Source organism: Ambystoma mexicanum, chromosome 3q, assembly GCF_040938575.1.
Source record: "Ambystoma mexicanum isolate Mex_15411 chromosome 3q, UKY_AmexF1_1, whole genome shotgun sequence".
Taxonomy (NCBI): Eukaryota; Metazoa; Chordata; class Amphibia; order Caudata; family Ambystomatidae; genus Ambystoma; species Ambystoma mexicanum.
In genome coordinates, this window is record NC_090926.1 from 156,816,403 (window position 1) to 156,839,541 (window position 23,139).

At 48.0% G+C, this 23,139-nt stretch overlaps 1 protein-coding gene across 1 annotated transcript in view; it reads left to right on the forward strand.

Moving 5' to 3' along the window:
* Nucleotides 1-14,053: 14,053 nt before the first annotated feature.
* LETMD1 (LETM1 domain containing 1) overlaps nucleotides 14,054-23,139 on the forward strand; it is an 826,442-nt gene continuing 817,356 nt past the window's right edge. Inside the window, exon 1 of the mRNA XM_069653372.1 lies at nucleotides 14,054-17,509. The gene's annotated coding sequence lies outside the window, so the exon portion shown is untranslated. The remainder of the gene's footprint in view (nucleotides 17,510-23,139) is intronic.

The following is a 23,139-nucleotide window of genomic DNA, read 5'->3' on the forward strand; positions in this document are numbered from 1 at the left end:
CCCTTGGAAGCAGATCCATAACCCAGGTTCCGAGTGCCAACCAGTCCCAATTGGGACCTTTTGGACCCAGTCCTGGCGCCAGTGGCACCAGGCTCATAAATATGCCCAGTCCCAGCGCTGGAAGCGCCGGGCTCATAATGCTTGGGTGGACTTACCTGCAGCAGACCATGCTGCTTACTTGCCTGCCAGTTGAGCCTCTGATCCTCTTCTGTTTGGAACTACTTTTCCTGTTGGGTGGGGCAGGAGCCACTCCCTAGGTTCAGAACACTGGAACTCTTCTGGAAAGCAGGAACTCTTTTCTTACCTAGGCGTGGCTGTGGAAGGAGACACCTAAGCACTACAGGAGGCTATTTAAACCACACCCGATGGATGAATCTTGCTTTGCTTTATTCTGCATCCTCTGCAGCAGAACGCTCATCGTGTCTTCTGCATCTGATCCTGGGCCTAAGGAAAAAGGCTTACCATCCTGAATCCAGTCTTCAGCAACACCTATAAAGACAAGAAAGAACAGGTTAGCATTATGGTCTTCAGTGACAGCGTTTCACTTACCTGGTCCATCGGCTGTCACCAACGCCTCGCGCTGCATTCCGGCATCTGAAAGACAAAGGCTTACCTACTCTTTGTGCGCTCCGGAGGTCTTCGCACTGCATTCCGGCATCTGAAAGACAAAAGCTTACCAACTCTTCGCACGCTCCGGAGGCCTTCGGCGCTGCATCCTGCATCTGAAAGACAAAACAAGGTGCGTTTAAAGACATTGGGGAACTTTAATACTCACGTGCCATTACTCCTTTCCACATCTAACCCAGTGGGTATTCCGGCACCCTGCAGCCGCTCCGAACTTGTACCTGCAAAATAAAAAGACAGTTAGAGCGCATCGTGAAGCAGGCAACAAGCGCTTACTTACGTGCTTCCAGGCGCTTCTATTCATCACACGGGCTCCATCTTCAACTCACTTCAGCCCGTCATCCGCCATCGCCGGAACCCTGCAAAACAAGAGACATCATTACTAAAGACTTTTAAAGACATTAGAATTACTCGAAACTTACCGTTCGTGCAGTAAACAACGGACAGCAGTCCTCTGAAGTCAAGAGGCCTGCTCCCCTTATCCAGTGAAGAAACTGGTTACAGCACCCTGCCCCGAGGCAGATGGAGAACACGGCGTTCACTTACCTAAGGTGAGAGCGTTAACCTTTGGGGTTCTACAGGAGAAGAGAAAGGGAAGAAGAGAGAGACATTCAATAACCCAGTTCATTAATCCCATATTTTCTATCTGCAGACATCTTACCCTTCAAGTCAGACATACAGTGCACAGAGGTCCAGCCCAAAGAGCCAGCCGTGTGTTAAACATCACCTTTGAAGATACGGTATACGCCCAGTCAAGACCGGCGCCTCTACGGGAATCAGGTGAGCGTTACACCAGGACAAATGGAAGCTCCGGATCCGGGTGTTGAAGCACCGGGGCGGAAGTAAACCTGGACTTCAGGGCCTCAAAGGCCTTTTGATGCTCCGGTGTCCAACAGAACGGAGCAAGGGGGCTGGTTAAGGCGGTTAGCGGTGATACAATGGAGGAAAACCCAGCGATAAAACGCCGATAAAAATTGGCAAAACCAAGAAAAGATTGTAACTGTTTCAGGTTGGTAGGGGCAGGCCAGTCTATGATAGCGCGGACTTTCGAGTTGTTCATGGATAGGCCACCAGGAGTTATGTGAAACCCCAAAAAATCCACCTCCTTAGTGTGGAATTCACATTTCTCGGGTTTAGCGAATAAGGCATGATTTTTGAGGCGTGTTAATACTTCTTTAACATGGACTATATGTTCCTCCAAGGATGAGGAAAACACCAGAATGTCGTCCAAGTAAGCCACTACGTATATGTCAAGAATATCACTAAACACCTCATTGACAAATCGTTGAAACGTAGCTGGGGCGTTACATAAACCGAAAGGCATCACAGTGTATTCAAACAAGCCCTGTTTGGAGCAGAATGCTGTTTTCCACTCGTCTCCCTGATGCATACGGACGAGGTTGTAAGCACCTCGGAGGTCCAGTTTAGTAAAGATGGTTGCGCGTGTCAGTTTATCTAGTAGTGGGGAGATCAATGGAATGGGGTACCTGTTCTTTATGGTAATAGCGTTCAGTTTTCTGTAGTCCACACAAGGACGTAAGTCCCCTTCTTTTTTTGGTACGAAAAAGATGGGACTAGCAGCCGGAGAGCAGGAGGGTCGTATGTGGCCTAATCGTAAGGCTTGTTGGATGTACTCCTTTAGGGCCTGTTCCTCTGACTGAGGTAGAGAATATATCCTGCCCCTTGGAATCACTGCATCAGGGACTAGATCAATGGGACAATCATAGGGTCTGTGTGGCGGTAACCCTTCTGCCGTGGTCTTGTCAAACACAGTCAAGAATTCATGATAAACCGTGGGGATACCAGCCAATACAGCCCCTACAGTATGTGTCGAGGGTACACTTTGCATTGTCTCCTCTAGACGGGAAGAGGCCATTGCCCCAAGAGTACTGGCAGGGGAGGAGAGCATCTGAGATTCTATCAGGCAGAAGTTTTGACAAATATCAGATTCAAAGGTGACTTGACCCGTACCCCAATTGATTAGTGGGTTGTGTTGTCTCAACCAGGGAATGCCCAGAATGACACCGAATTGCGGAGTGGTGATAAGATCGAATAACATAGTTTCCTTATGGGTATCTTGGATTATCAGTTGCATAGGAGCCGTTTGATGCATGATAGGACTGGAAGCAAGGGTGGTACCATCAACTGCTTGTACTGGTTCTGGGTGTTCCTTCTTAATCAAGGGTAAATTGAGTTTGTGGGCCAATGCTATATCGATGAGACAGCCAGTGGCCCCAGAATCGATCACTATATGTACCTGATGTGTAAGCTCCCTAGTAGGTTTCAATGAGGCTTGTACCACGATAGGTCTGATGGGACCGAAAACGGGTTCAGTGGGGGACATGGAGGTGCTCGCCCGTACCCCCGCTCTTAGGGGCGAGCCTTCTGAAAACCCTGATTCTTATTTCTTGGGCGTCTTGGACATTCTATTACATAATGTCCATTGATGCCACAGTAAAAACAAGAATTATCCGTTCTTCTGCGTTCCCGTTCAGCCTGTGTAATGGGACTCCTAATCCCACCGACTTGCATGGGTTCAGGGGCCGACAAAGTCGAGGGTGTTTGACTTGAAAAACCAACCTCTGCCTTACTCTCAGATCGACGTGCATCAACTTGCAGGGTTAGGTCTACCAACTCGGAAAAAACAGAGGGAAGGGCCGGGATCACTGAGAGGGCGTCTTTCATAGTATTACATAGCCCTTTGTAGTACACGATAGCTTTCTTTTCCTCCGGCCATGAGGTCTCTGCAGCAAGTTGGTTAAAACGTGTTATATATTCAATAAGTGTTTGTCTGACTTGTGAGAGCTCTAGTAGTTCCAAGTCTCGGGATTGTGCTTTATACCTGGTATCGAATACCTTAGCCATTTCAGTTACTAGAAGATCGAAATTATATAATGCTGGATGGTTATTTTCCAGTAACGGGTTCGCCCAGGTAGCTGCCACGCCAGATAAATGAGAAAGAAGGAAGGCTGCCTTGGTGACGGAATCTGGAAAAACTTGGGGTCGACATAAAAAATGTAGTTTACACTGGTTCAAGAATGTGCGGTATTTCCTTGGATCACCTTGGAATCGTTCTGGGGCAGCAAGGGGAAAGGAAGTAGGAAGTAGTACAGGAGTGGGAGTTGTGGGCGGAGCGGGTGGAGGCTGGGCTTGAGGAGCGTCTTCAATCTCGGTATTAGCCGTTAGAGGATGGCGTGTGCTTTGCAAGGTATCGAGACGGTGGTGGATTGCCGTTGTTGCGGTGACCATATTGGTCCTAAGGGCAGCAACTGCCTGCATTAAAGCGGTCACGGGGTCCCCAGCGGAGGGATCCATAATCAGGACGACCAAAAATGGCTTCTCAGTCTGTTCTGATCTTGATGGTCGTGCCGATTATTGAATACCTCCGTCCCCAAGTACCACACAGACAGAATGACCAAAAACTGTACGTGCAATCTTTGAGGCCACAGGTGTAGTGAGCCGTCGACTGGAACCAGGAAACGCCGGAAGAACCCCTTTGACCGCTGTAAGGCAATAGACGGTTATCACACTAATGCAATATGGACACAGTAATAAGGAATTGATTGAAGCAAGGCTTACCTAGGTGTACTGTGGGCCAGGTTGTAATGCAATAGGGGCAGTCAGCAGAGACAGTGGGTCGGGTTTCAGAGAGGCTAGGCTGGCAATTCCACACCTGGACAGGTTGACAACAAGAGTCCAAAAGAGGAATTCAAAAACACGTAATGGGGTCGAAACCAGTTCAAAGCACAAGATCCAAGCAAGGGATAGTTCGTTTGAGCAATCCGTGAAGAAGGTGCAGAGTCGAATACCTTTAGAACCAAGCAAGAAAAGTTCCAGGGCAAAGGTAACAGATGAAGCCAAGAAGAAGTAGAGTATCCAAAAAACAGTCCGTGGTCGTAGAGCCAATGAATCCTTGATGAAAACAATAACGCCAAACAGTCCTTACGAGAAGCAGCTGAGAAGCGCTGCCAACATGGGTTCCAGCGCTTTTGAATGTTTAGTTGTAGTCACATGATGAAAATGCGGCAGCGTGGAATAATCACGTGATGGCAAAGGATAAACGTGATTGACAGCAGTTCATCTCACTTGACGCGTGAATCGCCGTGTTCCTCGGCGGTGCTGTAAGGTATATGAGATTTTCCACGGGAGTTGCCAGGACAATGAAGGTCGGAAAACACCTGGAAAACCAGTCATCCTTCTCCAGTGTTGAACAGAAGGTCGTTTCCTGGTGCCCCGATGTGCAGTAAGAAATGTGCCAGGTAAATGTGGGTTGCCTATTGGGTTGCCTAGTGGGTTGCCTAGTAATGGGCCTATTGGGAGACGTGACAATTACATGTATTCCTGTAGATGGGTGGTCTAATGTTTTAACCAAAGCCTAATGTATCTATATCCATGTGTGTTAACCGCTGGAGCCTATGGGACCAGTGAAATGCCGGGGCTGCAACCGGGAGCCAAACACACTAGTATTCTTACCTCTAAAAGTAACAAGAAACTGGAATTGACAATTTGACGCATTGGCGACAACACCTGCCCATATGAATCCACAATTGATGTTGAGAGAATGTTATTTCTAAAATAAAATATATGAATTATTAACGCCAATAGAGGATAATAGGACCTAAATTTCACATTGAGTGATTTACAGTTAACAATCAAGTATTATCGTCTTGATAATTGCCTTAGGACAATGAGGCGTGCAACGATCATTATGTGTGCCATGTTATCAGTCAGTAGATTGATATTTTATATCAAATTATGTTGTGGTCACGATAATCTGTGTCAAAGAAAAAAAATGTTTTGCGTGTTGTTATCAAAAAGTGAAAAAGTGATGCCAGGTGACCATACACTTAGAGAGAAGGGGAAAAGGAAAAAAGGGCGTGTTTACTATTGCATGAAGTCTTAAGCGAGTATAGTTAAAATACTCACAAGCTTTTATTTATATTTAGAAGTTACAGTATGACCAACTAGAGTCACATGAACAGTGTGACACGTGATCAGTGAAATACGCTTGGTGCGCTTTTCTAATCTCGCCTTGTTTTCTTTAACACGGAACGCGAGATCGTTTTCATTCAAGTCGCAAACGCGTGTATACCATGATACTAAGGATATAGTGAGTACAGCTATAATATACACAAGCTTTTATTTATATTTTGAATCTGCAGTACGACTAACTTGAGTCACATGTTCAGTGTGACACGTGATCAGTGATATACGCTAGGTGCGCTTTTCTAATCCTGCCGTGTTTTCTTTAACACGGAACGCGAGACCGGTCGCGTTTGAATATATCATGAAACAGATGGATGAAGAGCAAAGGACTATTACGTAAGTCTAGTTGCCTATAATCAGAGATAATACGTGGATACATGGGAAATGGTATTTCTATTCTGACAAATACTTATGGCTCTCTTTATTAGGTAATGTCAATATATGGCAGGCTATTTGATAGGTTTTTGAAACGCATCCAATGTGTTGATTCATTCTAACAGTGCAGGTAAAACTTTCACAACTCCTAGTAGTGTACCCGTGGCACTGAGGGGGACATTTAAGTTTAGGGATAAAAAAAGACTTGTTCTTTTGATATAATAGATTTAGATGTTTCAATCTTAGGTTTTGTAGGCTGAAAAGTATTGGAACGACAACCTCTTCTGGAAGGGGTAGTAAGAGTATCCTTCTAAGAGAGAAATACCATGTCTCAACCTGCGCAATCTCCCCATTACCCTGGACCCTGTCTCCACTCAGGTGAACCTCCAGCAGTACACCACCCCCAGGATTGGGATCAGGAAGCGTCTGCCCTTTCCTTGCCTCCTGGGAGGAGACTTTAGGCAGGGTTTTGGTGGGGGATCCGCAGGATTCTCCACACTCCCCTTCCCCACCTCACTGTCACATCAATATACAACCCTCAAAACCTGACATTTTACTCATGAGTTCTGTAACCTTTCTCATCAATTCTTGTTGGACACTCTCTAATGCACGCTCTGGGATAAAGAGATAGAAAATAGAAAGACTTTGGAGAGATGCAAAATAGAACAAATAATGCAGTGCTGTTGATAAGCTTTTCACTGTGCCAATATATAGCAGACTCAATTGACCAACGTTGTATATAAAATAAGTATTTTATTTACAATCGCAGTCTCTCCGTTCTTCTCACTAAATCAGTACATTGTTCAAACATATTTGTCATCTTCAACATCCCTCAGCTCTTCTCACTAAAACAATATAAGTTTCAAAAACATTTGCTTGGCATGTAACAAGTCACTCCTTTTTAACCAATTAGCACCAATACTCTCATCTTGGGGATTAATTCACAATCTAAATACAAAAAGCCCTGTCCATCCTTTATCCCTCAAAGGAAGCCTGTCCGGGCATGGAAGTCCTGGCCCTGCCAGTCCTGGCCCTGCCACCAGCCAACTTCTCTCTAGCGCTGCATGTGAATTTGCTGACTGCGTGGCATCTGCCCCCAATGCATGTCTGGCTCTGTCTCCGCCTGACACCCTCACCCTGCCTGATGCGGTTTGTGCTGCCGTCCGCCTTAAAATGTTAATCTCTGCCTGAATGTTTTTTTTTGCCGCTCCGCCGCCCCACAGCTCCTTGTATCCCTACATGTCCGCACTGCTGAAGGTTCCTGGGAGGCGGTGTATGGAGTTGCCCTGGCGTCCGATTGCCCAACACTTGTTGAGGCCTTGCCTTTATGTTGTCACCTACCTATTGTGCCCCTTGATTGACTACATGTCTGAAGTAGCATCCGCATCATCCGATGAGGCTTTGCCAGTATGTTTCACTTACCTATTACTGAACTACTGGACTGACATTCTCCAGCCCTGCGTTGTGTTAAAACTACCTTTTAACCACTGGATTGACATACACTGCATCCCACCTGCAGCCCTGTGCTGTTCAATTTGCCTGTGTATTGAGTCAATACCCTGCCTGACTAGGCGCCCACTCAAACTCTGTACACCTGATGTAGCCCCTCGCACCATGAGACATGGCTTTGCCAGCTTGTGTTACCTATCTGTGCCTATCTTGTATCTGTATACCTGATATAGCCCCCGCACCACGAGACGTGGCTTAACCAGATTATGCTACTAAAATCTACTTGTAAACTGCTTATGTGATCTTGCTATTTTAAGTATTGAATGAGGATTTTACTTCTTGTACCCTCATACTTAATTGTTTCGTCATTCCAGCATTGTGCTGTGCTGTACCTGTCCACTTGCACTTATGTTCCATTCACCTTCCTCCCTCTTTGTCATTGCTCCTTCCTCCTCTTCCTGCACTTCCCACCCTCCCCTGCATTTCATGTTACAGCACTTGCACGTTCCGAATGTCTCAAGGCCTAGTAGGATAGTTTCCGTATTATTTTCTTCATCCCTGCTCCATCCCCTTGTCTTGACGCGCCTTGAACCACATTTATGCTGTATAGGTGCATTATAAATAACCAATAAATAAATAAAGGAAAGGCACAAGACTTCTAAAATCAAATCCCAATGCTCTATTCAATGAAGCATTACTGTGCAAAGGCACTCAAAACTATTTTGCTACTTCTAAAATAGACCAAAAGCTTAAATCAATGAAGCAATCTTATGTACTTCAATACATGAAACAATTCAATGAAAAGCACAGGATCACATGACCGAAATTTCACATTTAACAGTCAAGCAAAAACACAATGCATTTCAAAGCAATACATCACTCTAGGTGAGGGTTGGCGCCCATCCCCTTAATCCCTGGCATCACATTGGCATCTAAAGTCCTGCTCTTTGGGTAAGCAGCATACTTATAAGGTTTCGCACTTGGAAATCCTCCTTACCATAGATGCTGTCACTTGGTAGGCAAATCCTCTTCTTCTGACCCTGAATTGGAAGCACCGCCATACCTCCTTAGGTTAATGGTAGGTTAATAGTATATGTAAGGAAGTCATGGGATCAATAGTAGACACAGACACAATAGGTACAAGTTTCAAAAAACCTTTATATGGTGTTTTGGTTGGGTTGATAGTATTCCTAATTGGCCCTAACTCCAGAATGGGAATAGTCAAGAACATTAAACAAAATAATAAAGTCCAAGTCAGTCTGCTCAAAAATAAAAAGGCCTATACTAAATAAACCTAACCTTGCCCTCCTTCTCAAAATGACTAATGTGTTAAGGGAATACAAAAGGAAAATAGTGTCTCAAAAGAAATGTAAAAATGGCTTAAGTAACAACTCCCTTACCCACGTTCAGCACCACTGGGTCTGGAGAGTTTCTTAAAAAAGGATAGGTGGATGGCACAGTGCTATCAATCTGCACACTTTAGCTTACTGGTACAATTGAACAGTTCAGGCTTGGTCTTCAAGCTTCTGGTAGTTCAGTCACTTCCATAGGCTTTGTCCGCCTTGTCATAAATGCACAGTTCTACTTTTGACCTTTACTTTCCCACAATTCAACACAGACCTCCCTCTGCCGGGCTCGAGCCTGTCTATTCACCTTTTTTCACTTTATCACACTGTTCTGCACAGGATTCCTCTGCCGGGTTCAAGCCTGCCTTTCACCTTTCACTTTATCACACAGTTCTGCACAGGCTTCCCTCTGCCAGCCTCAAACCTGTTTTTCTCTTCGTGGTGGTTCCCTTCCCCACGTTTTGTCTTTTCACTGTCAAAGACTTTTGAAACTGCAAGGATTTTACGTAGACCTCTGCATGACCACTTCAACCTCTCTTTAAATAATTCTACAATCCACAATCTTCCTCATCTTGCAACACCAGTTCCTCTTGCTACTTGCAGTTTCTTATTCTCTTTCGCTTGCCTTCTTGGTCTCTTCAAAATAAATTCATATGCAACACCAATACCAATGCTTCTTGGTATTTCCTGCTCTACACCTCTCCTTCTTGGCTTCTTGAAATTTCTTTCTCTTTGCTTTGCCCTCTTGCCCTCCTTCAAAGTTCATATACTTTGCCCTCTTTAGAAGTTCATATACTTTGCTCTCTTGGCATATTCAAAGTTCACATACTTTGCTTTTTTTCACTCATTCAACTTTCTTTCGGCATCACGTTTACTTTATTGCCTTTGGTTCCCGTTGCAATATACTTCAACTGTTAATTTGTATTCATTCCTTTTACAATTCAGCAGTTGTCCTTTCCACTGCGCGTTTTATCGGCACACGCGCAACCTTCAACTTTTGGGTTACAGATACTTTTGCTTTCAATGCAAACCAGGCTTTTGTTGCCTTTGATAACTCGCTGGTTGTGTTAAGTGGACTTCTTTCATCAACACTCTTCATGCCTCAGTCAAGGCTGTTACCAATGCCTCCTCTGCTCCTCCCCAACTGCGTACTTCATCTGGGAGTGTCGCGGGCCGCTTTCAAGCACCTTGACGGTTTCTTTCTTCCGCTCACTCGGTTTCAGTCTTGGAACGCTTATGGCTTCCTGAAAATGTAGAATTCTCACCCGCTCTCTCTCATCATCGCAACTGCCAATCAGCCCCTTGGCCATCCATCTTCCCTAGTCTAGTTCGCATCAGCCCCGAAAGAGCTGTTCCTTCTCGTACCCAGCCTCGCTCAGAGTGTGCCTGTGCGTGCCAGCTTTTATCCTGACAGGGAGTGTTAACAAGTGGCAGGTTTGTATAGTTAAGATTACGTGCCTGACTCTGCCTGGCCTCATTACAGGAACAGAGCCATTGCAAGTCAGTAGAGCTAATCTTTCTGGCCTCATTCCTCATCTTCCTTGGCTGAGTAGTGTTGTCAATGTAAAGTGGGGAGGAAATATGGGAGCTGTAGTTTCCCATAGAATAAGCAGCGATAGGGGTTAGATGGGTTGTGGAAAAAGGGGGATACTATCTCTTACCATCAGGTGCTTTCCCCCACTTCCCGAGGACCCCCTACCCAGGTGATCCTCCCTCACTTGTCCACCCCCTGGGTCGGGATCCAAAGGCAATGGCCTTTTTCCTGGCTATCTGTGTAAGGGATCCCTGGGGACTAGGTTGTGAAACACCATCTGGTTTTTCACAGAAATAATATGGTTGGTACCTCCCCTAAGCTTTTTGCTGAATGGTCAGTGTTTGACTTCAGGCCGATTTGTCAATCATGGCACCAAGAGGATTTATATATCTGGCATGCCCTGAGTGTCCTCATGTCAAGGTTTCTACATAACAAGATGCTTATCTCAGCTCCAAGCGAGTTGCTGTCTATTCTGACTATTCTGTCTATTCTGACCAAATAGAAAATGAAGTGGATTTGGTTCCACTATCTACTCATTTTAACTATAGTTATGCATGTAGGATAAATGTACAGGGCTATTAACAACTACATTACATATATAGGTATGTTTGCATGTATGCATATATGATATGATCAAGCTTCTTAGCATTGTGCCATGCGGAATGTTATATAAATGAATAAATATGTGTTTGTGACACTACTACTAAATCTCCTGTGCAATGTAGTTGTTTTCCACTATGATGCCAATATAGGCCTCTAGGAGCCCCTTTAAGCTCTAAAGCGCTTTGAGTATACTTTTGCAGTGCTAAGCACTAAAGTTGCTGTTTTAAGTACTGCAGTTTATACTGCCCTTAAGCATGTATCACACTACTACCTTTTCTACCTAATATATCCTCACAGGATATAATATAGGAACATATTTGATTATCCGCTTACACTACATTCTACTCTGCCTACTAAAGCCAATGCAAAAATAGATCTTCTATTATGAGGGGAAATTCTGAAATGACATCATGTCTCACCTGTTGCTCCTACTCTGCAGGGCATAATGGGGTGAAATCACAAGACACCTCCACTAGGAACCATATGTTTGTGGTAAAAATGCAAGTTCAGCGTGGTAAAAAGGCACAAACCAATCAGATGCAGGACTGGGCCACTAAAAATGGAGGAGGGCTTCATTACTAGCCACACTGATTTAACATTAGACCAAGGTACTGTAAGCAGGCCTCAGAGCATTTGCATTTTATTGATTTGCTTAGTAGCCGCAGATGCTAGCAGCAAATTGCAAAGTGCATGTTCCCAGGATTATATAGTAAGAAACTAACAGCCTTTGATACTTTTGAGGTGAGGAAGCTAAGCTCATGGGTCCCGGGGAAGGCAGTGAATGCACAAGAATTTTATAATTCGGCATATTAGTTTATGAAACTGGTCTGCTGACAGTTTCAAAGGGGCCAATGGTGGTTTCAAATTGCCCTTTAGCATATCCCAGCCTTGGAAGACGTCTGAAGAGTTCTTAAGATGCAACATTTTGCCAGTAACTTGTTAACAGTTAAAGGCTCTTGTAGTGTCATGATCGACCGTGTTCCCACGGATAGAGTGAACCAGCGGCAGATGAATAAAGATCCGCTGGTTATCTCAAATGTCTCAATGTTTTGGCACTATGATGTGAGAATTGTGGGATGGACTGTGATATCACAGAGAGGGTTGAGGGTGGTGTGGTGACATTTGCAGGCTCCAATAATTTTTCGATGTTGTATGTCCTGCTAAGGGGAACAGTGTAGAACTGCCAATTAGCCTCATTTGGAGGATTGACCTAACGTTGCAACGTTGCAATATGTGTTGATGCTAATTAGTTTGTATGATTTTAAAAGCTTTGGTGCTTGGGTGTTTCTTTGACAGCGCTTTTTATGCAGTTCAGTTCTACATTCTGTTTGAATTTCGCTTTCCCAGCTGTACCTGAGCCCGGAATAAATTGCATTACTTCTTGCCTGGTGTACACTCCTTTTTAGACTACTTTTGTAATTTTTACTGGTGAGTTCCGAGGCAACCCTCAGTACATTTTTGGTGGTCCGTAAGAGGAATCGGCATTCCTGACCAGATGTGGGGATTCCAGCCGTACTCCTGGAGGAGTGCGGGACAGCGTTTGCAGACCAGTCTAAAGAGCTCTACACTGAGGAATCCCTGCAGATGCCGAGTTCACGAAGGTGTGCCCGGTCGAAACGCTCCCTGCAGTAGAAAGGAGTACTGGCCTTTAAAGGAAGACACCGGGGTAGTGAAGATACAAAACATCTCTGAAGGATATGTGAGTGTACCCTTGCATGAACGTGTAGGGGGGGGATTATTTTTATGGTGTGACGGACACACCCTCCAGAGTTGGAGGGCGATTGGCCGTAGTAGTCATAGGTTTTAGGTCCACTTACCCAGTGCTCCAGATACGATTTTGAGGAATTACTATTTTACTGCCTATTTTTAAACTTTGAGAGTAAATGTGATTTAAAGAGGGTAAACATTACTTTTCTCCTTTGTAAGAGAGTAAAATGTATGTGACGTGTGAAAAAACTGTATGGAAATGATTGGCGGTACACCATCCAGGAGTGGTGTGCCACCAATGATCTCTGCCTTAATGCCAGTAAGACAGAGATTCTCCTCATCGGCACACCTGCTTCCTCCTTTCCTGTCACTCTCTGGCCAGCCTCTCTTGGCCCTCTTCCTGTTCTCACTTGTGAGATTAAAAACCTTGGTGTCATCTTTGACTCCACACTTTCCTTCTCTTCTCACATCTCTGACGCCTCTAAGAAGTCATACTACCAACTGCACCACCTCCTCAGGGATATTCTTCCTTTCCTCTCCTTCCTCCAGAAGCTCACTGTCTCCAGAGCTCTGTTTCTCTCTAGGCTGGACTACTGCAACAGCCTCTTTCTAAATCTGCCTGCCTGTACTCCCCGCCCTCTGCAACTCATCCAAAACAGGACTATGAGACTTGTCCTTGGCCTCAAGCCCAGGGATCGTATCTCTCCACGACTGAAATCTCTGCACTGACAGCGAGCAATAAATTCAAAACCCTGTGCATTGTCCACAAGGCCTTCTGGGGCCTGGGACCTCAATACCTTCAACTCTCTCTTCTTATATATCTTCCTTCTCAAGCTCTTCGTTCATCCGCCTCCAACTCCCTCAGGGTTAGTTGCTTCTCCAAGCAGCGAAATGGTGGTAGATCTCTTTCTTCTGCTGGGGCCTCCCTTTGGAATAGCCTCCCTGCCTCTCTGAAACTTTAGGAGAACCATCTCTGGTTCCGGAAGCACCTTAGGACCTTCCTCTTTGCTTCTGCTTTCTCTCCTCTCCCCTGTTGATCTCCTGGCTGAATCTGAAACTGCACTGGTTACTTGGCAACCCTCTGATTTTGGGCCCGTGTCCCCCCCCCCCCTTTCCCCCCGCCAGTTGCACACCTGCACTGCCTCCCTGGAAACTTTGCACTCGTGGACTGTTTCTGTATCCCTACAGCCCCTACTAGCACTTGACACCTGAGCACTTGACACTGAGTCCACCAGGGGGCGCAGAAGCTCGGGAGCCTGACCCGTCGTCTCCTATCGTCAGGCTGACACCAACCGTGTCAATTGCAGTATTTACTACAATTTCTCTACCAAACTTTCACGATTCTCATTCCTAATCCTGGGAGCACCTACGGACAAAATTTACACACTAATCGGACCCTCCATCCACCTTATCTCTCTGATGCAGCCTCCTCCCTCCCGGCACCAAGCTTTCCCAAGCTCCCCTATGCTGCCACAGTCATTAAAGACTGACCCACGCCGCTTCCACTGCCGCTGGATCGAGGTGACCTCACATACCCGTGACTGGCAGTCCTGTCAGCTCTGGCTGCATCCAGGGGATCGTGAGGCACTGTATCAGTGGACTCGGCGTGGCGCCGTGTCCCTACGAGGCCTCCTTCTACCATCACCACCCAGCCCGTCTCGTTTGGCGCTGCCCTACGGGCAGAGGCAGCTAGCAGCTTTCGGATCGTGAAGCGCTGCAGCGACGTCCGACCTGGCACGGTGCTGTGTCTCTACGAGGCTTCCATCTACCACCACCTTCCGGCGCATCACGCTCGGCACGGCCCCGTGGGCTGAGGCAGCAGTGAGCCTCACTGCTGCGGCTGCGCCTGCTGGAGCGGCATCCTAGCTGTGGGCCACCTCCATAGGGACCAGTGAGGCACCTGCCCCTACAAGACCACCCGGAGCGGCGTCCTTACCGTTGGCCTTCCCCTGAAGAGCGCCATAGCGCTGCACCATCTACTGGCTGTGAGAGGCTCCAGACAACTTCTCATCTCCAGCCCTCCTCCCTGCTCCCCGTTCCGGTCATTCCAGCAGGAGCTGTGCCTCCTCCAGCGCCCAGCCGCCACAGCCCCCACAGCCCCCAGCCCCTGACATCTGTGGGACGCCTGCAGAGGCCGTGCCTGCTGCTGAACCTGCAACACCCGACATCTCCTCGATTGCCACTCCCACCAGATGCTGTGTCTTGACGAGGCCTCCATCAACTACCACCTTCCGGCGCATCATACTCGGCACAGCACCACAGGCTGAGGCAGCTGGGAGCCTCACTGTCGCGGCTGCGCCTGCCGGAGCGGCATCCTAGCTGTGGGCCACCTCCATAGGGACCAGTGAGGCACCTGCCCCTACAAGGCCTCCTGGAGCGGTGTCCTTACCGTTGGCCACCCCCGGATGAGCGCCGTAGCGCTGCACCATCTACTGGCTGTGTGAGGCTCCAGTCAACTCCTCCTCTTCAGCCCTCTTCTCTGCTCCCCGTTCTGGTCATTCCAGCAGGATCTGTGCCTCCTCCAGAACCCAGTAGTCACAGCCCCCATCCCCTGACATCGTGGGACCCCTGCAAAGGCCGTGCCTGCTGCCGATCCGGCAGCACCCGACATATCCTCCACTGCCACTCCCGCCAAGTGCTGTGCCCCCCTCCTACAACGGGCCGCCCTGACCCACTATCCCTGGCACCATTGCAGCCTCTGGAGTGTCCCTCTGTCTCACTGTGGCAGTTGCTCTTCTCATTGCCACTACTCACACTCTGCAAGTTGCCACCCCCCACCCTTCTGCAGACTGCTGTACCCCCCTCACCTGTAGCTGTACTGCCAGCACACCCCCTTTACTGTAACTGCTCTACCAGCGCTTAACTTCACCTTCTCACCAAGGCCCGCCTGCACTGTCGCAAACCATCCAGCGACCCAGCCTACCTGCACCACTGGTTACGTGTGACGGTACTTCCCACACCTTGCCACATTGATCGCTAATCACTCCGTGGGCTTCGGAAAATCCTCACCTTGGATCCTGCCGACTTCACTTCTCCTACGCCCTCCAGCTGATCTCTAAGGAGCCAACCACCCTCACCAACACGCCCCCGGACGCTCTGCTGTTACCACCGTCACTCCTCTAACCCTGATTTCCACTCTACTGCTGTAACTCCCCACCCTTCTCTACTACCTCACCCTCCCCAGCCCTCTCACCCTACCCTCTACCGAACCTGCAACAGCTCAAGACACTTCCTCCAATCGTGGTTACTCTGCCATGTGGCCACCAGCAATCACCCTCATCCTACTCCTGTCATGCACACGATCTGTCCTTCCCTTCATTGACCACCCTCCATCACCCTCCCCCTCTCCCTCTTCCTCTCCCTCCTCCTCCTCCTCCTCCTCCTTTTCCTTCCGCTCATCCTCATGCCCTCTCCCTTATTACCTCCCCCCATGCCCACCCCTTCCCCCTCGCACCATCCCTTCTCACTCCAATCTTGTCCGTCTGCCCACTGTCCATCCCTCCAGTATCATGAACATTGCCCTATGGAACGCCCGATCCATCTGCAATAAAGCCACAGCTCTTGATCTAGTCTTCCGTCTCAACCTTCACTTCCTCTGCATCACAGAGACCTGGATCCCCCCTTCAACTCCACTGTTCCTGCATCTCTCTCCACCCCTCTTCCTCTTTCTCTCACATCCCATGCCCCTCCGGTCGCGAAGGCAGTGTCGGTCTCCTCTTTCACCCTAAATGTCTCTCCTCATCTCCCACCATACCTCTTCCCACCTTTTCCTCCTTTGAATTTCTCTATAAATCCTTTACTCACCCTCATGCTATCTCCTTCTTAATCATTTACAGACCCCCTGCCCCCTCTCTTCCTTCTATGAAGACCTTGACCATCTTCTCTCTCTCATTTCTCCCTCCCCTACTCCTCTCTCTGTCCTTGGCAACTTCAACCTCCCTCTCTCTACCTCATCTCATTCCTCCCCTCTTCTCTCCTTTCTTGACTCCTACCTCCTCTCTCCACTCCCAACCCCCCCACCCACTCCTCAGGCTTCACTCTCGATCTCATCTTTCTCTCATCTCACTCTTCCTCCCCGTTTCGTCTCTCCCCAAATATCTCTCTGATCACGCCCTACTCTCCTTCTCCCTCACCCCTCCTTCCTCCTCACTGTCCTCCCCCACTCCCTCCTCTCCCTCCTTCTCATGTTGCGATCTTTGCAATTTCAACCCTTCTCCCTTCCTAGACTCCTGCTCCTCCTCCCTTCCCCCACTCCCTCACTTCTCATCCCTCTCCGCAGACAACGCCCTTTCCTCGCTGTCCTCCTCTACATCCTCCATTCTCGACCAACTCTATTCTCATACTTCCTTCTCACCCTCTCACAAACCTTCCCAACCCTGGCTCTACGCTCACCTTCAGTCAATGCGTTGCCTCCTCCGTCGCCTCGAAAGTGTCATGATCCACAGAACATGCCCCTTTTGGACCTCATGGTCCTTGTCACAACGGGGCTTGCACTCCTTGATACTCCCAACATGGCCGTCTAACGTGCAACATCTTCCTTGTCCTTACGGTAGACGTAGTGTATTTACAAATAGGCTGCGCCCCGCAGGCCTGCGCGTCGCAATGCTACTGCAAGCAGCGACTAGATGTGTGCTCCGTAGTTCGCTGCACTGTTGTCCTTGTTCCTGGACCTCCTAATTCCATTCCCATTACCCTCTTCCTTCTTCCTTGTTTCCCGGACTCGTGTGTTGTGTGCTTACCTTCTTCGTTCCTGGATCCCGGAGTTTCTGAATCCTGGAGCTCTGAACGCACGCTGGGGCCAGAAGAGGCTCGCGCGGGCTTATACAAGACCAGGTCCGTGCGTAAGAAGTCACTGCCCAAGAAATCCTGCAAGGATCGCTCCCAGGTGAGAAAGGGGGAATTCCGTGACAGAAAGACACTGGCTCAAATCCCCTTCTCTGGCTAACCAATCTTCTTACTTCTCTTATCACTCTCTCTACGACTCCTGTCTCACATCTGCCAAGCTCTCCTTCTATTCTAACCTCCTCCACTCACAAGCTTCTCACCCCCCTGTATCTTCCAGACCCTCTCTCGTCTTCTTTCCCCTCCTACTTCCGACCCTTCCATGAACTCTCCCCTCTCTCCCTCTGATTTTGCCAACTTTTTCTCTTCCAAAATTCTCTCTCTTTGCCAAAGCATCCTCTCCTCTCCTTCCTTTCCCCCTCCTTTTCCACCTCTGCTATTATGTCCACTTTCTCTCCTATCACCCCAGCCTCCGTCTCCCATCTCCTGTCCAAAACTCACCCCACTACTGCCCCCTCTAATCCTATCCCGACCTCCCTCATCCCCAAAGTATACCCTCTCCTCATCCCCTACCTAACCACCTTCTTTAACATCTGTCTCTCCTCTGCCACCTTTCCCTCAGGTTTCAAACATGCTACCATCATCCCTATCCTGATGAAGCCCTCTGCTAACCCTCTTCTCACCTCCAACTTCAGACCAATCTCCATTCTCCCATTCATCTTAAAGCTCCTTGAGCACCTAGTATACTCTCAACTCTCGTCTCGTCCCACTCCCTCCTCTCCCCCTCTGTCTAGGTGCCACCCTAAACACTCCACTGAGACTGCCCTCACTTACGTACTCAATTCTCTCCTCTGTGCTCGCTACGCTAAACAATCCTCACTTCTAATCCTCCTTGACCTCTCTGCAGCTTTTGACACTGTAAACCACCCCTTACTTCTCAGCACTCTGTCCTCCTTTGGCTTCAGAGGCACTGTCCTCTCCTGGCTCACGTCTTACCTCTCCAACCGATCCTTCACGGTCTCCTGGGGTGGCCATACCTCCAACAGCCTCCCCCTGAGCTATGGAGTCCCTCAGGGTTCTGTAATTGGACCCTTTCTTTTCTCTCTCTATACCTCCCTTCTCTCCCCTGTCATCTCTTCCTTCGGCATCTCTCACCACTTCTACGCCGATGACACCCAACTCTTCCTCTCCTTCTCTTCCTTCACTTCTGACCTCCACCACACTCTTTCTTCCTGCCTCACGACCATAAAAAACTGGATGTCGTCCCACTTTCTTTCCCTCAATACTGACAAGACTGAAGTGCTTTTCTTCCCTCCTAACACTCTCTCCCCATCCCCCTACTTTCATCCACTTTCCCCCTTCCAATCTCCCCATCTCGTCCCACGCCCACAATCTTGGCCTCCACCTCGACTCCTCTCTTTCCTTTTCAAACCATATCTCCCTAACCTCTCGCGCATGCCGGCACCACCTGTTCAACATCCGCAAGATCCGCTCCTCCCTCACCTTCCATGCTTCTAAACTCCTAATTTCCTCCCTTATTTTCTGCTGCCTTTTCTACTACTCCTCTCTTCTTTTTGGACTCCCTGTCTCTCACCTGACTCCCCTAAAATCCATCTACCACTCCTCCATCCGTACTCTGTCTTCTCGGTCCTTGTGACTCTATTTCTACCTCGCTCTCCCAACTCGGTTGGCGTCCCTTCCTCTCACAATTGAAATTTCAATTCCTCTGTCTTGTCTACAAATCTCTCCATGACCTCGCCCCCCCATCTCTCTTTCCTCCTCTCATTTTACCATCCCTCCTGTTCTCTCCGGTCCGCCGATCTCTACCTTCTCACTGTACCCCCTGCCCCTTGTGCCGCATCACGCTTCCGCTCCTTCCAACTCTTGGCCCCCCTCCACTGGAACTTCCTACCTCTCTCCATCTGCTCCTCCCCCACCTACTCATCCTTCCGCTCCTCCTTGAAATCCCTTCTTCTCCACTCCCATCCCTGACTCTCCTCACATACCTTCTCCCCTTCAAACCGCTACCCCCTCCACTCACCTCCCTCCTTCCCCCCTCCTCCCACTGACCTCACTGGACACTTCTACCAAGAGGTGTAGGAGGCCACCTGGGGTACTCCCAACCCCCTCTTGCCCCCCTCCTCCCACCCTGCTGACCTCGAACCTGACTCTCATACCCCTTAACCTTCCTCCTCCTCCCTCCTCCCGCCTCCTCCCCTCCCCTTGAGTAAATTGTTCCATATACTGTACTTCTGGTTTGTTTCACGTTTGTAAATAAGCTTCTTTAAATTTTGTATCTTGTTGTTACCCTGTAAAGCGCTTTGGCGTAAAAAGCTATATAATTCAATAAACATAAACATAAACACATGTCTGCACTTACCCTTGCACTTGCCACCAGATGGCTGCACTTTTATTTATTGTCTTTATTTATTTTTACTTCTATCCTATGTACTGCACTGCCCCCTGCACTTTTCCCCTTCCCCCCTCCACTGCACTTGAGCGATCTCAATGTCACCTGGCCTAGTAGGATCGCTGTCTCTGTCTACGCTCTGTTTCCCCTCCCTTACCTCGTCACACCTTGAAACACTTGTGTATAGGCGCCTTATAAATGCCATATCATACTATATCATTACCATGCGGCAGCTTTCTGCATTGTGACAGACTACACATTTCATTATTACTCTAAGGTCTGGCCATTTGATCTCTCCTGTATATATTTAAATGTTAAAAACACAAAAACTTAGTTGATTACATAGTAATGCAAACATGAATTGTATTGTGTGTTTTGAGGTTCGATAGCAGAATTGTCTTTTGATGTTTAATGAAAGTCTTCATTTCCTGGAGCTATTACTACCGAATAGTATGGCAATGTTATGATACACCAGTCCAAAGGGGCAAGGACCCCATGCTAAATTCTATATCTAATCTCATGGTCAAATGGCTATTTATATAGAGCTTTTGGCAAAGCACTGTACATAGAACATATGTATCACAATTATCACCAGACCTAAGTCGGTACTCCTTTATCAACCTCGTAAGGATGAAAGGCTGGGTTAGCCTTGTCGGGATTCGAACCTGCAACCTACGGATCACGCACAGATCGCAGCAAAGAGCGCTCAACCGGCTGAGCTATCCTATTGGCTAACATCCTTCAGAGGTCTGTAAACTGAGTATCGACTCAGATATAAAAATCACAGTGCCTAGATGTTGGTCGTACAATGTATGAAGCGCCACATAAAGTTAAATAGTTTTGCTGAGTTTCTATTTCAATTACAAATCTAACTTTCCTTTTTTTGGTTTTGAACAGCGCTTGCACTTCCTGGAGAGTCAGGTTTTGGATGTTTTAATTGTAGTCTTGAAGATTTAAGAGGCTATAACACCTGGGATTGGTGTAATGACAATCACTCACCCTTGAGCAAAGACTCTGTTGCCACTGACCATTTATAGAAATGTACCCCATTGACTGCAAGGTTGAATATAAGTAAATTAGACCATGCATACTCATCATTTTACACATAATATATAATTATAATTTTTATAATTAGAGTTTAAATTAACTTATAAGTGTAAAAATGATCTGCCTCCGCATGATTAACATGAGAGTTTCCGAGTACCCTGGCCCGCTTTAAAAAAACTGGTCAAGCATCACCTTTTCAACCTCAAACCGGACTAAGCATGCACCTTCACCTTTCTCTCTACTGGTTTTTGTTTTGCTCATTCACCTCTTACTTTGATTTTCCTGTTTGTTAGCCTTTGGGGGTCATTACAACCCTGCCAGTCCGGTAACAACGGTGCCGGTAGGCCTACCGGCAACGTTGTTACCGGACTGGCAGAGTACAAGTTTGCGGGCCGGATGCCCTCCCGCATGTTAGGTCTGACCTGGCGGGTGGAACGGCACCCACATGCAGACTGTGATGGTGGTACCGGCACCATTATGAAGGTCAAGTAACCTGACCTTTGCACTGCCCTTTTCTCTAAACTTGTGTGTAAATGTAAGCAAGGAAAATAATGAAGCTGTCGTATTTACAAGATTTTCATGCGTAAAACAGTCTGTTACAACCCTTATTTGGAGGCCTGCACTTGCCCGATAGGTAGTGAGTGGGCGGTGGCACATCTTCGTTAGAGCAGAGGGTTGCATAGTAAGTGGCAGACCTTGTTAGACAAGAGTTGCGCGTAGTGTAGGTAATTGGTATAGTTGCACCATTTTTTACTAACAGGTTAAGGATTATTGACGTTGTGAAGAGAAGAAGAAGAGGCCTATGCAGCAGTGTTTTGTTGAAACGGTAGTAGTTTGTGTGATACGGTAAAGTTATTGGCCCTCATTACGACCCCGGCGGTGAGCGAAAAACGATGCCGGTAAATGATTACCGGGATCGTTTTCCGCTAGGTCCGATTATGACCAGTGAAAGTGCTATTAGCGGCATCGTAGTTAACGGTGCCGCTAACTGCACCAAGGTCGCGCGCACGTGACCTTCCACGCCGTAAATACCGGCATCGCGCAAAGTCACGCGAATCACGAACCAAGCAGGCATGCACTTAACGCCATCACCAAGGCCGTTAAGTACCTTACCGCCATGGTACTAATTCCGCCATCGCGAACCAACCGTAAATGGCCATGTGCAGTGTATCCAGCTGCCACAGGTGCACAGAATCAGCACAGGTGGAGGCAATACAGACTCACCAAGTACAAAAAGAGCACACGCCACCCCTTCCCACACCCAGTCACACTCCACAATGATTTCAATAGGACTAGCAATGTTGGGGCTGGAGGACCTGATTGCAATGCAAGTGCTACAACTACAACAACAACAACAACAACAACAGGCAGCACAGAGGAGACGCAGGAGGAGAAGGCGGGCAAGGCAGGGCCAGCAAGCCCCACCAGCACAGCCAGTGCCACCACGCAGGCAGGCCCCAATCCCACGCATCAGAGCCAGTCCATTCAACCTCACCGCTGAGCAGATCCACACCCTGTACCATTTGGACCGGGACACCATCACCACCATCGTGGACATGATACACAATGACATCGTCAGCATGATAGAAACACCCACCGCCATCCCACCCCTACTGAAGGTAGTGTCCGTGCTCCACTTCCTGGCCACAGGCACCTACCAGCACACAGTGGGGCACTTGCATGGCATTCCACAACCATTATTCTCGCGTACAGTGATCCAAGTGCTTGATGCCCTCCTCAAGCACACAGACAACCACATCTCATTACCACGGTCTGCCCAGGAGATTGCAAACACCAAAGTGGGTTTCCATGCACTAGCCGGCATTGGTTGCATTGGTGCCATCGACTGCACCCATGTGGAATTGGTGGTCCCACATGCCATGGAGGTACCGTACCGCAACCGTAAACTATTTCACTCAATCAATGTGCAAATGGTCTGTGACTCCAACAGGATCATCACACATTGTTGTGCCCGATTCCCCGGATCAACCCATGATTCAATGGTCCTGCGTAACTCCACAATACCACGCTACATGGAGCGACATGCAGGGCCAAGATCTTGGCTACTCGGTGAGTCTCATGTACCAATGCATACTTTACCTGGCTGAAAGGGGGGGGAATGATGCATACTTTACCTGGCTGAAAGGGGGGGGGTGATGCATAATTTACCTGGCTGAAAGGGGGGGGGATGATGCATACTTTACCTGGCTGAAAGGGGTGGGGGGGGAATGATGCATACTTTACCTGGCTGAAAGGGGGGGGGGGGAATGATGCAT